The 12,079-nt window shown below is 53.8% G+C and overlaps 2 long non-coding RNA genes across 2 annotated transcripts; both read right to left on the bottom strand.

Annotated features, from left to right (window-relative positions):
• Window positions 1-8,133: 8,133 nt before the first annotated feature.
• Window positions 8,134-8,644, bottom strand: LOC148378599 (uncharacterized). Its single transcript, XR_015855769.1, has 3 exons — window positions 8,489-8,644; window positions 8,304-8,402; window positions 8,134-8,218 (listed from the first exon to the last, which is right to left on the bottom strand). It is a non-coding gene; the product is annotated as an uncharacterized LOC148378599 (long non-coding RNA).
• Window positions 8,645-8,969: 325 nt separating this feature from the next.
• On the bottom strand, window positions 8,970-9,624 carry LOC148378598 (uncharacterized). The gene is made up of 3 exons (XR_015855765.1): window positions 9,470-9,624; window positions 9,229-9,333; window positions 8,970-9,084 (listed from the first exon to the last, which is right to left on the bottom strand). It is a non-coding gene; the product is annotated as an uncharacterized LOC148378598 (long non-coding RNA).
• Between the last annotated feature and the right edge of the window lie 2,455 nt (window positions 9,625-12,079).

Below are 12,079 nucleotides of genomic sequence, written 5' to 3'. Positions count from 1 at the left end.
TTCCCATGCCTCACAGCTCGCCCAGCACCAGAAGCAAGTGGGCGACTTGGGGAAAGAAATCCGAGGAATCGCTAAGTGCCAAGAAGAATTCAGAGGAGCGGTCGCCACCCAAGTAGCACAGCTGGGTCAGCAAATGCAGGACGTGCTCTCGCTTTTGAACGCGGGACCAGCAGCGACTTCCAGTACACCCGCTGCTTCCTCAGTTACTCCCCTTGCCATAGCTCCCATGACCGACGGTGCCAGACTGGCTCCTCCAGAGCGCTACTCCGGTGAACCCGGCCTTAGCCGGGCATTTATTACAGAATGCGGGATGCATTTTGAGAGGGCCCCAGCAGATTTCCCCACCGAGCGCTCCAAGGTGGCCTACATGGTTTCATACCTGACGGGAAGGGCCCGCACGTGGGCCACCGCGGAATGGGCCAGGGATTCCGTCTCCTGTCACTCTCTCCCCGCTTTCATCAAGGCCCTGCGAACGGTGTTCGATCCAATCTCCGCTGACCGAGAAAAGGCTCGCCAACTCTGTCAGATAGTCCAGGGACAAGACACCGTCGAGGACTACGCCATCCGGTTCCGCACGCTGGCCGCGGAGTGCGGTTGGAACGCGACGGCACTATATGACGTCTTCCTCCGGGGCCTCTCTGGGTCCATACAGGATCAGCTAATCCCCTTAGACCTTCCCACCGACCTCGACGCCCTCATCGCTCTGGCTATCCGCACTGGCAACCGGCTGCAAGAGTGGAGGAAGCACCAAAGCAGGACCACCCCCGCCTTCGTCCCAGTAGCCGGCCCTGACGTTCACCACTCCGGGCTGGACGGGGATCGGCAGCGCCAGGAGCCAGAACCGAGGCAGTTGGGCAGAGCTAAGTTGACCGAGGAGGAGAAGTTACGGCGACGCCGAGAGGGAAGATGCTACTACTGCGGTGAGCTCGGACACCTCCTTCTCTCCTGTCCAGTAAGGAGGACCCTGAAGGTGAGCGCCTTCTCTGCGGCTCCGTCCCCGGAGCGCGTGCTTCCCAAGGGCAGGATTACACACATGGGAAGAGAAATAGAACTCGAAGTACTAATCGACTCAGGAGCAGATGAAAGCCTGATAGACTGGGCATTTGCTCGCCGGTGGGGGGTAAAGACTGAGCTGATAAACACCCCCGTGAAAGCTAAGGCACTCAATGGACAGGCACTTTTTGAAATAACTCACATAACAGAACCAGTCTCGTTGTCAATAGGTCCCCACCAGGAGAATATAAGGCTACATGTCGTGACCTCTCCAATGAACCCTCTCGTTCTCGGGTATCCATGGCTTCAGCGCCACAACCCCGTCATAGACTGGGGATCAGGGGAAATAACGGGATGGGGTCCCGACTGTCATGATTCCTGTGTCAGGTCTAACCCGCGCGCTGTGCCTCCTGCTCGAGACGCGCAAACCCCCGACTTAACCGGGGTCCCTGCGTGTTACCACCCATGGGCCGAGGTATTCAGCAAGGCCAAGGCAACCTCCCTACCTCCCCACCGTCCGTATGATTGCGCCATTGAACTCCTGCCGGGTGCAACTATACCTAAGGGGAGGCTTTATTCTCTTTCGGGCCCTGAAAAGCAAGCCATGAACGAATATATAGACTCCTCCCTGCAAGCAGGACTGATTCGACCATCATCGTCGCCTGCGGGGGCGGGGTTCTTTTTCGTGGACAAAAAGGACGGCACCCTACGCCCCTGTATTGATTATAGTCCTCTCAATCAAATCACAATCAAGAACCGGTATCCACTCCCACTGATGTCGACCGTATTCGACCAACTACAGCAAGCCCGGGTGTTTACAAAGTTAGATTTGCGCAACGCATACCATCTAGTGCGCATCCGGGAAGGGGATGAATGGAAGACCGGGTTCAACACCCATCGAGGACACTTCGAATACTTGGTCATGCCATTTGGTCTCACCAATGCGCCCGCTGTGTTTCAGGCCATGATCAATGATGTTTTGAGAGACTGTTTGGACCGTTTTGTATATGTATATTTGGACGATATTTTGATTTATTCCCCAGATCTGAGGACCCATCAGATTCACGTCGAGACGGTGCTGCGACGTCTTCTTGCACACAAACTATACGTAAAGGCTGAGAAAAGTGAATTCCACAAGGACACCGTATCTTTTCTCGGCTTCATCGTGGCCCCGGGCAAGGTTGAGATGGACCCGGCGAAAGTCAGCGCGGTTAAGGAATGGCCTACCCCCGACTCACGCAGAAAGGTGCAGCAATTCCTGGGCTTTGCCAATTTCTATCGGCGGTTCATCAAGGGCTTCAGTGCCACGGCGGCTCCCTTGCACGCACTCACGTCCCCTAAGGTCCCCTTCCGCTGGTCTGCAGAGGCGGAGGCGGCCTTCCAGGAGCTAAAGAATCGTTTCAGCACCGCTCCCATCCTCACGCTTCCTGATCCGTCGCTACAGTTTGTGGTGGAGGTGGACGCCTCCAATCAAGGAGTCGGGGCCATCCTATCACAGAGAGCCAAGAGCGATAACAAACTACACCCGTGCGCGCTCCTGTCTCGACGGCTGACACCCGCCGAACAAAATTATGATGTGGGGGATCGCGAACTGTTGGCAGTTAAACTAGCACTGGAAGAATGGAGACATTGGCTGGAGGGTGCTCAGCAGCCCTTTTTGGTTTGGACAGACCATAAAAATCTTGAATACATCAAGTCAGCGAAAAGATTGAATACCCGCCAAGCCCGCTGGTCACTTTTTTTCAATCGCTTTAACTTTTCTCTATCTTACAGACCGGGATCCAAAAACACCAAGCCTGACGCCCTCTCCCGTGTTTACAACTCAGATCCAGAACTCAAGAAACCCGAATCCATCCTGCCTCCTCATTGCCTGGTGAGAGCCGTGACCTGGCCAATCGAAGGCTGGGTACAGCGGGCCAATGGAAACAAGCCACCCCCTAGTGGCTGCCCGGAAAACAGACTTTTTGTCCCAGATCAATTCCGATCCCAAGTCATCCATTGGGCTCACACCTCCAGACTCTCTTGTCATCCAGGTATACGCAGAACCCTGTTTGTCATTCAGCAGCGATTCTGGTGGCCCTCCATGAGGGCTGACATCAAGGAATACGTGGCAGCCTGTCCCGTCTGCGCCCGGAACAAGAACTCCCACGGCGCCCGTATGGGGTTGTTGCATCCCCTACCCATTCCTTCGCGTCCATGGGCGGAGATATCCATGGATTTCGTCACCGGACTTCCGGTCTCGCATGGGCGGACCACCATACTCACAGTAGTAGACAGATTCTCAAAGATGGCTCACTTTATCGCCTTGCCCAAGCTCCCGTCCGCTAGACGAACAGCCGTAGTAATGATGGACCACATATTCCGGGTTCATGGGTTCCCGAAAGACATTGTCTCCGATAGGGGGCCCCAATTCGTATCCAGGTTTTGGAAGGAGTTTTGCAGGCTCATAGGGGCCACCGTGAGCCTCACGTCAGGTTATCATCCGGAGGCGAACGGGCAGACGGAACGGGTCAACCAGCAGTTGGAGACAAGCCTCCGCTGCCTGGTCTCCCAGAACCCCGCCTCATGGAGCAAGAACCTCTCCTGGGTGGAGTATGCCCACAACTCCCTGCCCACCACGGCCACAGGTATGTCCCCGTTCAAATGTGTGTACGGCTACCAGCCCCCAGTCTTCCCTGACAGTGAGCCGGAGGTGACGGTGACTTCGGCCCACGCCTTGGTGCGCCGCTGTCATCGCGTCTGGGCGGCGGCTCGGGCCACGCTGGTCCGACAGGGGGACCGGGTCAAGCGGATGGCGGACCGGAGGAGACGTCCGGCGCCCGTGTACCAGCGAGGGCAACGTGTCTGGCTGTCCGCCAAGGATCTTCCCCACCGGGGGGACTCCAGGAAACTGGCGCCTCGCTTCGTGGGTCCGTTCCCCATCGCCAAGGTCGTCCACCCGGCCGCGGTGCGTCTCCGCTTGCCCAGGTCCCTTGCAGTCCACCCCACCTTTCACGTCGGGAAGGTCAAGCCGGTGGTGGACAGTCCATTGGTGCCGGATCCTGCGCCGCCTCCGCCTCCGCGGACTGTGGGAGGTGGGACGGCCTACACCGTGAAACAACTATTGGATGTGCGCAGAAGAGGCCGGGGCTGGCAGTACCTGGTGGACTGGGAGGGTTATGGGCCGGAGGAGCGGCAATGGGTGCCGCCTAGTTATATTTTGGACCCAGGACTGTTTGATGACTTTTATGCGGCTCACCCTGGGGCTCCTGGGCCGTCTGGGATCCGGCCCTAGGGGGGGGGTTCTGTCATGCGGTCGCGTTTATTTTTTCGGTTTTTTGTCTCGTCAATTGTCGTAACTTTACTTCCGGTTTTATTTTGTCATCCCTTCCGTTTCAGTTCGTGTTTCCTTCCTCGGTGTTTGGTTGTCTTGTCTTCCCTGATCCCGATTGTGTGCACCTGCGTAATCGACGCTAATTGTCATCACCTGTACCCCCGCCCTTTTGTGTGTATTTAGTCCGTGTCTTCCCCTTGTCTTGTGCCAGTGTGTCTTGCCTCGTCCCGACCACCAGCGATCCCTTGATGTCCGAACTCTCTGTAAGAACCCTCCTTTTTGTCTCGCCACCGAGCGACGCTTTTGTTGGTGCCTTGGTCCCCATCGCCTTTTTGTCTCGCCCCAGTGCGACTCCTTTAGTTGGTACTTTGTGCTACGTGTTTTCCCTCGTAAGAGGCGTTTTGATTTGTACTTTTAGCCTTTTGACTCGCCTCAGTGCGACACCTTTTGTTTGTACTTTTTGCCACGTGTTTTCCCTCGCAAGAGGCGATTTGATTTGTACTTTTGCTCAGTGTGCTTGCTGGAATAAAACCCAGAGAGAAACGACTCTGCATCCGAGTCCTCCGTCTTGTCCCCTGCCTGACAGTAAATCTCCTTAAACACAACGAGTGTTACTTACCGTGTACGCTCTAGGCAAAATTGGATGTGATGCAATTCCAAATCTATCTGAAACGGCAGTTAAAAGTAGAGTTACATCAAGTTTTCTTTTTTAATCAACACAATCATTTACAACCGTTGACCAGAAAGAATCGTCGAAATTCGACGTCCCCCACAAACGCCACGCTCACTCGCTTTTCAGGGCAACAAAAGTACTTCTTTTTAAAAACGATGAGTTGTACTTACCGTGTACGCTCTGGACGGTCCAGTTGCAAGCAGAAAATAAAAATATTTCTCTTGTTAGTCGTATGTTACCATCCGCTGTGTCTTTGTCAACATCGCCGCCATTTTCCTACTTCCTGCTGCGAGCCACGCCCACGGATTTAAATTTGGGCGGAAGCTCTTTCCATTGGCGTCGTTTTCGCGTATAGCAAATCCGATTGGTTGGGAAGGGGGCACGGTTATGCAGCCGAGGGGTCCTGTGATCGGTGGGATGTAAAGTAGGCGTCGACGTCACGTCCGCGTCACGTGACCACGACGTGGCAGACGTCATATAGCAACCGCTGTTTTGTTTAGTAGACTTACAGTTGTTATGCATTGACATAATGGCGCACACACCAAATAGATTTAAATAAATTAAATAATTCTTCTGCCCACTCTCTTTTAAACAAGTTAACTCTCCCCGCGGATTTGAATTCCGGCGAAAGTTACGCCCATCGACGTCACGTATGTCACGTGACCACGACGTGGCAGATGTCATATAGCAACCGCTGTTTTGTTTAGTAGATTTACAGTTGTTATGCATTGGCATAATGGTGTGCACTCAAAATAGATTTAAATAAATTAAATATTTCTTCTGCCTACTCCCTTTTAAACAAGTTAACTCTGCCCACGTCCATTGACGTCTTGTCTGCGTCACGTGACCACGACGTAGCGACGTCATATAGTAACCGCTGTTTTGACCAGTAGACTTAGTTATTATGCGTTGACATAATGGCGCACTGGTTAGCATGGCCACCTCTTAAGCATGATGATGCGGGTTCGACGCCTGATCAATGTTAGCATGGAGTGAGCTGAAGTGCATGGCGCTGAAGATTTGAATCTTTGAAATGCGCTGAGGTCTGACATATCAGGCAGAATGGTTTGCCATCACGTTCAACAAAAAATAGAAACTTTCCCACTCTGATTAAAACGTCCTGTGTTCATCTCCGTATTTTCGTTTTGCTGTGCATCTTTTCCCTGCCATTTCGAGAGCCCAATTGACACTCATAGTTTAAAGAAATGTGTTTGCCCATCCTACTTTGTGGAATTTCACCACATGCGCTTTTGACCAAAATACCAAATTGAACTCAAGTGAAGCCAACACGCACAAACCCCCCCCCCCCCCCCCCACACACACACACACACACAAATGTTGATATGAACATAAAAGAGCCGCATGCGGTTCGGGAGTTGCGGCTTGGCCAAACCTGTACTATACAACTTTATTTGTATAAAATTTTCACAACAGCTGTCACACAAACAAAGCGGGAAAAACCGAAGACGTGCGTGTTCCGCCCACGCTGGATTTATTTGCACCTTTGAAAAGACACCGTATTGCCGCAGATGTGGCAAAGAGTACTTTTGGGCATCTGAGACGGAAGGATGTCCAAAGCATCACGTCACCTGCTCTGGTAGGCATGGTGGTGGGACGTTGAGGTCAACCGCTTTGGGGTTGGCTGAATCTTTGATCGCAGGATGCCACACACTTGAAGACAGAAGCAGAAAAGCAGAGCTAAATGCAAAATGTACTCACCGGTGACTCCAATTTTTTTCCCCCCTGAAGAAACAGCTGGACGGGTGGCCCCGGCTGGCCAGTGGGACTCTTGTTATTCTGACCCTTTTTAGTGCGCGTTTGGGGCAACAACCGTTTTTTGTGGCGCTCTCTTCTGGTTCAAAAGTGCCTTGCATGTGAATTTGCTTTTCCTGCCTTCTGATTGGATGAGCGCCGGTGTGACGCGGTGCCTCTGTCACCGTGGCGGGGGGTATACGTTGGCATCGGAGCGTCTGCCAACGTCTGAGACCGGCTGGCAGTGTATCGGAGGTGTCGAGTGCGGTGCCGCTGGAGCTCACTCACCAGCTGGTGTTAGGGCCACAGAATGAAGGCCAAGGAGAAGAATAGAAAGAGAAACAGAAACTTCTCCTCCAATTGTTTGATTTGTCTCTTCTGAGCTTCGATGAATTCTTTCAGCTCTTTGTTCCTCTAGGACGGACAAATGGAAAGTGGCATTCAAAAGCCAGTAAGCGTGCAAGTAAGTGCCGGGCTGGCTTTGGGCCCTTACCTGTTGCGCGCTGTGCAGCAGATCCATTCTCTCTTGGAGGATGCAAGCGTCGCGCTCCCTCAACTCGCACATCAGGGCTCGCTTCCATTGGTCCACGGCGCTCCTAAGCTCTTCTCTCTGATCCGCCGTCAGCACGTCATTCACGCCAGCGTGGCTGGCTTTTTCGCCGTCCGTGGCGGGGCAGTCCCGCTGCGGTAGCGCCTCGTACAACATGGCCTCCAGCTCCAGGATCCTCTGGGCCGCAATCCTCGTCCATCAGTGGTCCGGCGGGAGATTTGAGGGCGGCTTACCTTATGAGCCTGGTCCATGGAACACTTCCTGAAGTCCAACTCTTCATCCAGGTAGCCCTTCTGCTTGCAGAACATATCCTAGCACAGCTCAAGGTCAGAATTGTTGGGGCACATTGCCGGAGTTCCCCTTGGCTGATGTCGCGTGTCTGTCTACCTTCTCACTTTCAATGTCCAACATCTTCTGTTGAAGTGCTGACTTGGTCACTTTGATGTATTCTAACCACTGAGGAAAGGCTGCTGTCACATAAGCAGAATGCGAGAGCGTGCGTGGACGTGCGCGTTACCTTCTCGGCTAGGGTGAGAAGGGTCCTGGCGTGAATCACGACCACCTGCTCCTCGTTGGTGAGATTCTGCAAGAGCCCAAAGGCACAGCCTCAACAAGCTTCTTTCAGCGCAAAGCCTTCCAAAAGTCACATTTGAGCCGCCGAGTCTCGTGGAGTGCGAACATAAGGAGTTCGACATACACTTACGGCGTTATAGCCCAGGATGTCCAGCTTCTTCATCAGATCACTGATGACGATGTCCGGGGGAAAGGCGCAAGGAGCAATGTAAGGTGTTCTGGGACCTCGGGTTAAGGTTAGGGTTGCGAGGGACGCCTTACCTACGCTCACGCCCTCGGCCTCGCAGTAGATCTGCAAAGGGCTGAGGCCGTCTGGGAAACGGACTTGCAGAAACTTCAAGACGGGGGAGCGCCACTCCCTCTCCTGAAAGGCAGAGGCATGCATCCGTCCGTCCGTCCGTCCGTCCGTCACATCTCTGGCCTCAACACGCTTGTGCGAGTCTTCCCACCTCCAGCTCCAGGATGCGGAACTCAAGCAGTTCGTTTTGGTCTCGGATATCCTGGATGTGCTCTTTCAGACGCGCTTCTTCCGCCTCCATCCGCCTGACCTGAAAAGACAGTCAGACCTCATCTGCGGGGCTTCCCGACAGGTGTGACGCCAAGCGACTCCGCCCAGCGCCTTTCTTTCCGTCACCTTTTCGGCCAACTGCTGATTGCTCTGACGCAGCAGCTGCTTCTCCTCCACCCACTTGACATTCTAGAAGAGACAAACGCGTGGACAGCTTTGGAATGTTGTGTCATTTTCATCCACAAATTCTTTGGTTGACTGGAAAATGACATTTGCTTTTCTCCGCATTTTCCCAGCCACGTTCGGGGGGGGGGGGGGGGGGGGGTTGGTCCAGTAATGCCAGACGGATGAGTGACTGAAGAATGTAGCTATTTTGTCTGAGAAAAAGGTGTGCTCATTGATGAGCTTACCTGTCCTTGTTGCTTCAGCGCTGACTCCAGATCTGCTACTCTGCTTTGATAGTGACCCATTTCTACCATCAGCTTTTCTCTGGTCTGAAAGGAGGAGGAGGGAGGCTCCTCCTCCTCCTTTCAGACCAGAGAACACCCGAGGCTGGGTGAGAACGGGGAGGCTGCGACCCGGCCGGGGGTTGCGGGAAGGGGCGCCACCTTGATCTCCTTCTCGGCGTCGTAGTCCCCTTTCGCTGGTCTGGGCTAGCAGAGCGTAGGCTCGTTGCAGCGCTTGATATTCTTGCGTCAGCTGGCGGTAGCGAAGCTCCGCCTCTTCATGCACACACCAATGCAACACAGCACTAGTACCAGAATCAGTCAGACCGGCGACAAAGCACCCGCGACGCAAAGACGAGTCCGATTCCAGGCTGAAGAGGAATGTTTGGTGCCAATACGCTGGCAGAAATGGCGGGCTACCTCTTCGGGTTCCGTGTCGGGGGTTCTGTCGGTGTGAAAAGACAAGGACGATCCGTCCGAGATCACCAACACGTCTTCGTCGTAGCCGTAAAATGTTTCGATGACCTGCGGGCGCGGAAGCAAACATCTCTCTGAACAAACTGAAGCGACACCTCACGATGAATCGACGAGAGGAACGATAGCGAGAAAAAGGCCATTTCATCTTGCGCAACACCAAGCAGCCGCAAACAAACAGACTCACCTTGCAGGACCTCACGCTTTGTTCCTCCTCAGAGATTCTCGACGTCGGTATCGTAGCAGCAAATCTCTCTCCTGTCGACACAAATAATCCGCCTTTGAGATTCTTTGGATGCAAAGGGAACGAACGGCTCCGGCGCAGAAACAAACGCGACTCACAATGACATTTCTGACATGAGCTCCTGTCTCCAGAGCCTGAAAAACACGTCACCGGCGATGATTGGAGGGACGCTCGTCTTTTCCAAAAGTGACAACTACAGGGTGTGTCAGGGTTTTCCAGATTATCTTTATCGTATCATTGTGTTGCTTTGACTTTGACTGCGACCTGTAATAAATAATATTATTTATCCCTTATTTATCCCTATCGCTTATCCCTTCCTACACAAAGTCGTAAAACACCCCTTGCTATGTTTTGACTAGAGGTCAAGGGCTTCCTCTATTCAATCCACTCTTACACCCACCCTGTTTCTCTTAATTAAAATGCTCGTGCAGGAGCCGAGAGTCAGACTTCATTCGTACAACGGATGGACTCTCCACCTGCAGGTGTCCAAAAGAACTTACTTGTCTCCCGTGTGGTTCTTGCAAAATAAGTTGGAGCGAGCGCAACTCTAACAGGGTGCATTTTGCCACTAGCTGCCTACGGACAATGACGTCGCGCTCGCGGCTCATGGTTGACGGGCTGAGCAGCCGGGCAAGTCCGTCGTTTTCAGCGCACAGCGAGTGGCAAAGGCGCTGACAAAACGGGAGCTTTGAGCTGCTGAAAACGGCAAAACAAGTCTAAAGCGTGTTCAAACGCGTGCGCACAATGCTCCTGCTTGAAAGGTCGGAATTTAAGGGGCCAATTTTTTGGATGGCGGCCGCCGGCCAAGCTTTGGACGGAAAAGGTTTCCTGGCGACAGCGAGCGAGCGCGGCGCTGCCGTACGTGCACCGAGTCGCCTGCCTGAAGACCTTGGACAAGTCGTCGATGATGTGCCGCTGCTCCACAACTTGAAGGAACTCCATTTCACCGTCCTGCTGGCCGCAACCGCGGTCCAGGTCATTGAGCGAACTAGGCCTTCTCTGTGGAACACAAATGCAGTGGACTCTGTTGGCACGCCGCCGTTGTCCGCGTCGACTTACCAAGCTTGCCATCTCCTCGTTCTCCTGGGTGACAAAGCGCACTTTGTTTTCAAGGCGACACAGCACCAGCGAGAGTTCTTCATTCTTCCTGCTCAGGCGTTTGTTTTTGTACAGGAGTGGCAGAAACTGGCTTTCTGTTTCTCTCAGTCGCTTTAGCTGCAAGCATGAAGTGCGGGATGTGAAAGACGCACAACACGCGGGCCAGAACGTATCCATTCCTTTTGCATCGGTTTGAACGGAATCGTGGCTTTGGCTCCCAATAAAAGACATCTACCAGGCAACCGACTCGCCGCGCCGCTCAACTAATAAGCAAGCGCAATGGGTGCCTCGCTGGATGGCGCGCATCAAACGTAGCGCAAACCTTCAAGCGTGCCGTCAATAAATTACCAGTTCATTGCGCTCTTCAGAAAGCAGGGCGTTTCGATCCTCCAGTTTCCTGATGACTGCGCTGAGCTCAGCGATTTTCAGATGAAACCGTCGCGTGTCCCGATCCTCCTGAGACTGAAAACGCCCCGCAACACACACACACAAGCACTCGTTCAAAGTTCAAAACTGTTTTTGTGCTACCTTCCTCCAGCAACGAACTAAGTCATGCGTACTGCAAGTGTGTGATGAGGTGGCTTACGCAATGAAGAGGATTGCTAGTAGCGGCGTTGACCCCACTTCCAGGGTAGTTTAGGCCCGCCCTTTGGGAATCCCTCAGGGCAGCGATCTGCTGCTCGGCAGCCTGAGTCTGCAGCTGAAGGCGGTGGACGTGGCCGGCCCCAGGGCTTCATCCAAAACACTAACCGCTCTGTCTTTCAGCTTGATCTCATCCGTCTGGATGTACAAACGGGGAGCGCTCAGGCAGGCGGGCAAACTCATTTGCCAGAATTGTGACAAAAACAAAGAGAGCAACCGGCCAATTTTTTTCTTGAATCGACTAGAACACCTTTGCTGTGACAAAAGCGAAGCGAGCAACCGGACATTTTCTTCTTGTGAAATAGAATAGAATAGAATGCCTTAGGTGTCATTGCACTGCAGGTATACAACGAAATTGGGAACATAGCCACGCACCGCGCATCTGATCAGTCCTACCAGTCGGCGGATCTCCCTCTCGCAGTCTCTCTTGGTTCGGCTCAGCTCCTCCCGATGCTGGTGATGAGCCGATCGGAGCTCGGCCGCTCGGGACTGCCAGGCCTGCTGGGCCGCTGCCAGGGCTTCTTCCGCGCTCCTGGTGGAGGCGACACCGCTCGGTCTCCCGACACCGCCGCGTCTCCTCCACCTCCGCCAGCAAAGCGCCCCCCCTCCTCACCTGAGCAGACATTGCGCCACACCGGGCCGTTGAGACCGCAACGGAGCGCCGCGACGCTTACTGGGGACAAGCTACACAATACGGTAGCGGCCGCATCGAAGCCCGACGTGGCGTGCGGATAGTCAGACACGGATAGAGCGGATCACCTTGTCCATGGAGCCGTCCCTCAGGCTGAGGACCAAGGCATTCAGTCGCTGGAT

This window comes from Syngnathus floridae, unplaced genomic scaffold (assembly GCF_059516105.1).
Source record: "Syngnathus floridae isolate MCC-2025c unplaced genomic scaffold, RoL_Sflo_1.0 HiC_scaffold_33, whole genome shotgun sequence".
Taxonomy (NCBI): Eukaryota; Metazoa; Chordata; class Actinopteri; order Syngnathiformes; family Syngnathidae; genus Syngnathus; species Syngnathus floridae.
The sequence above is the reverse complement of the archived record's forward strand: the minus strand, read 5'-3'. Positions and strand labels throughout refer to the sequence as shown.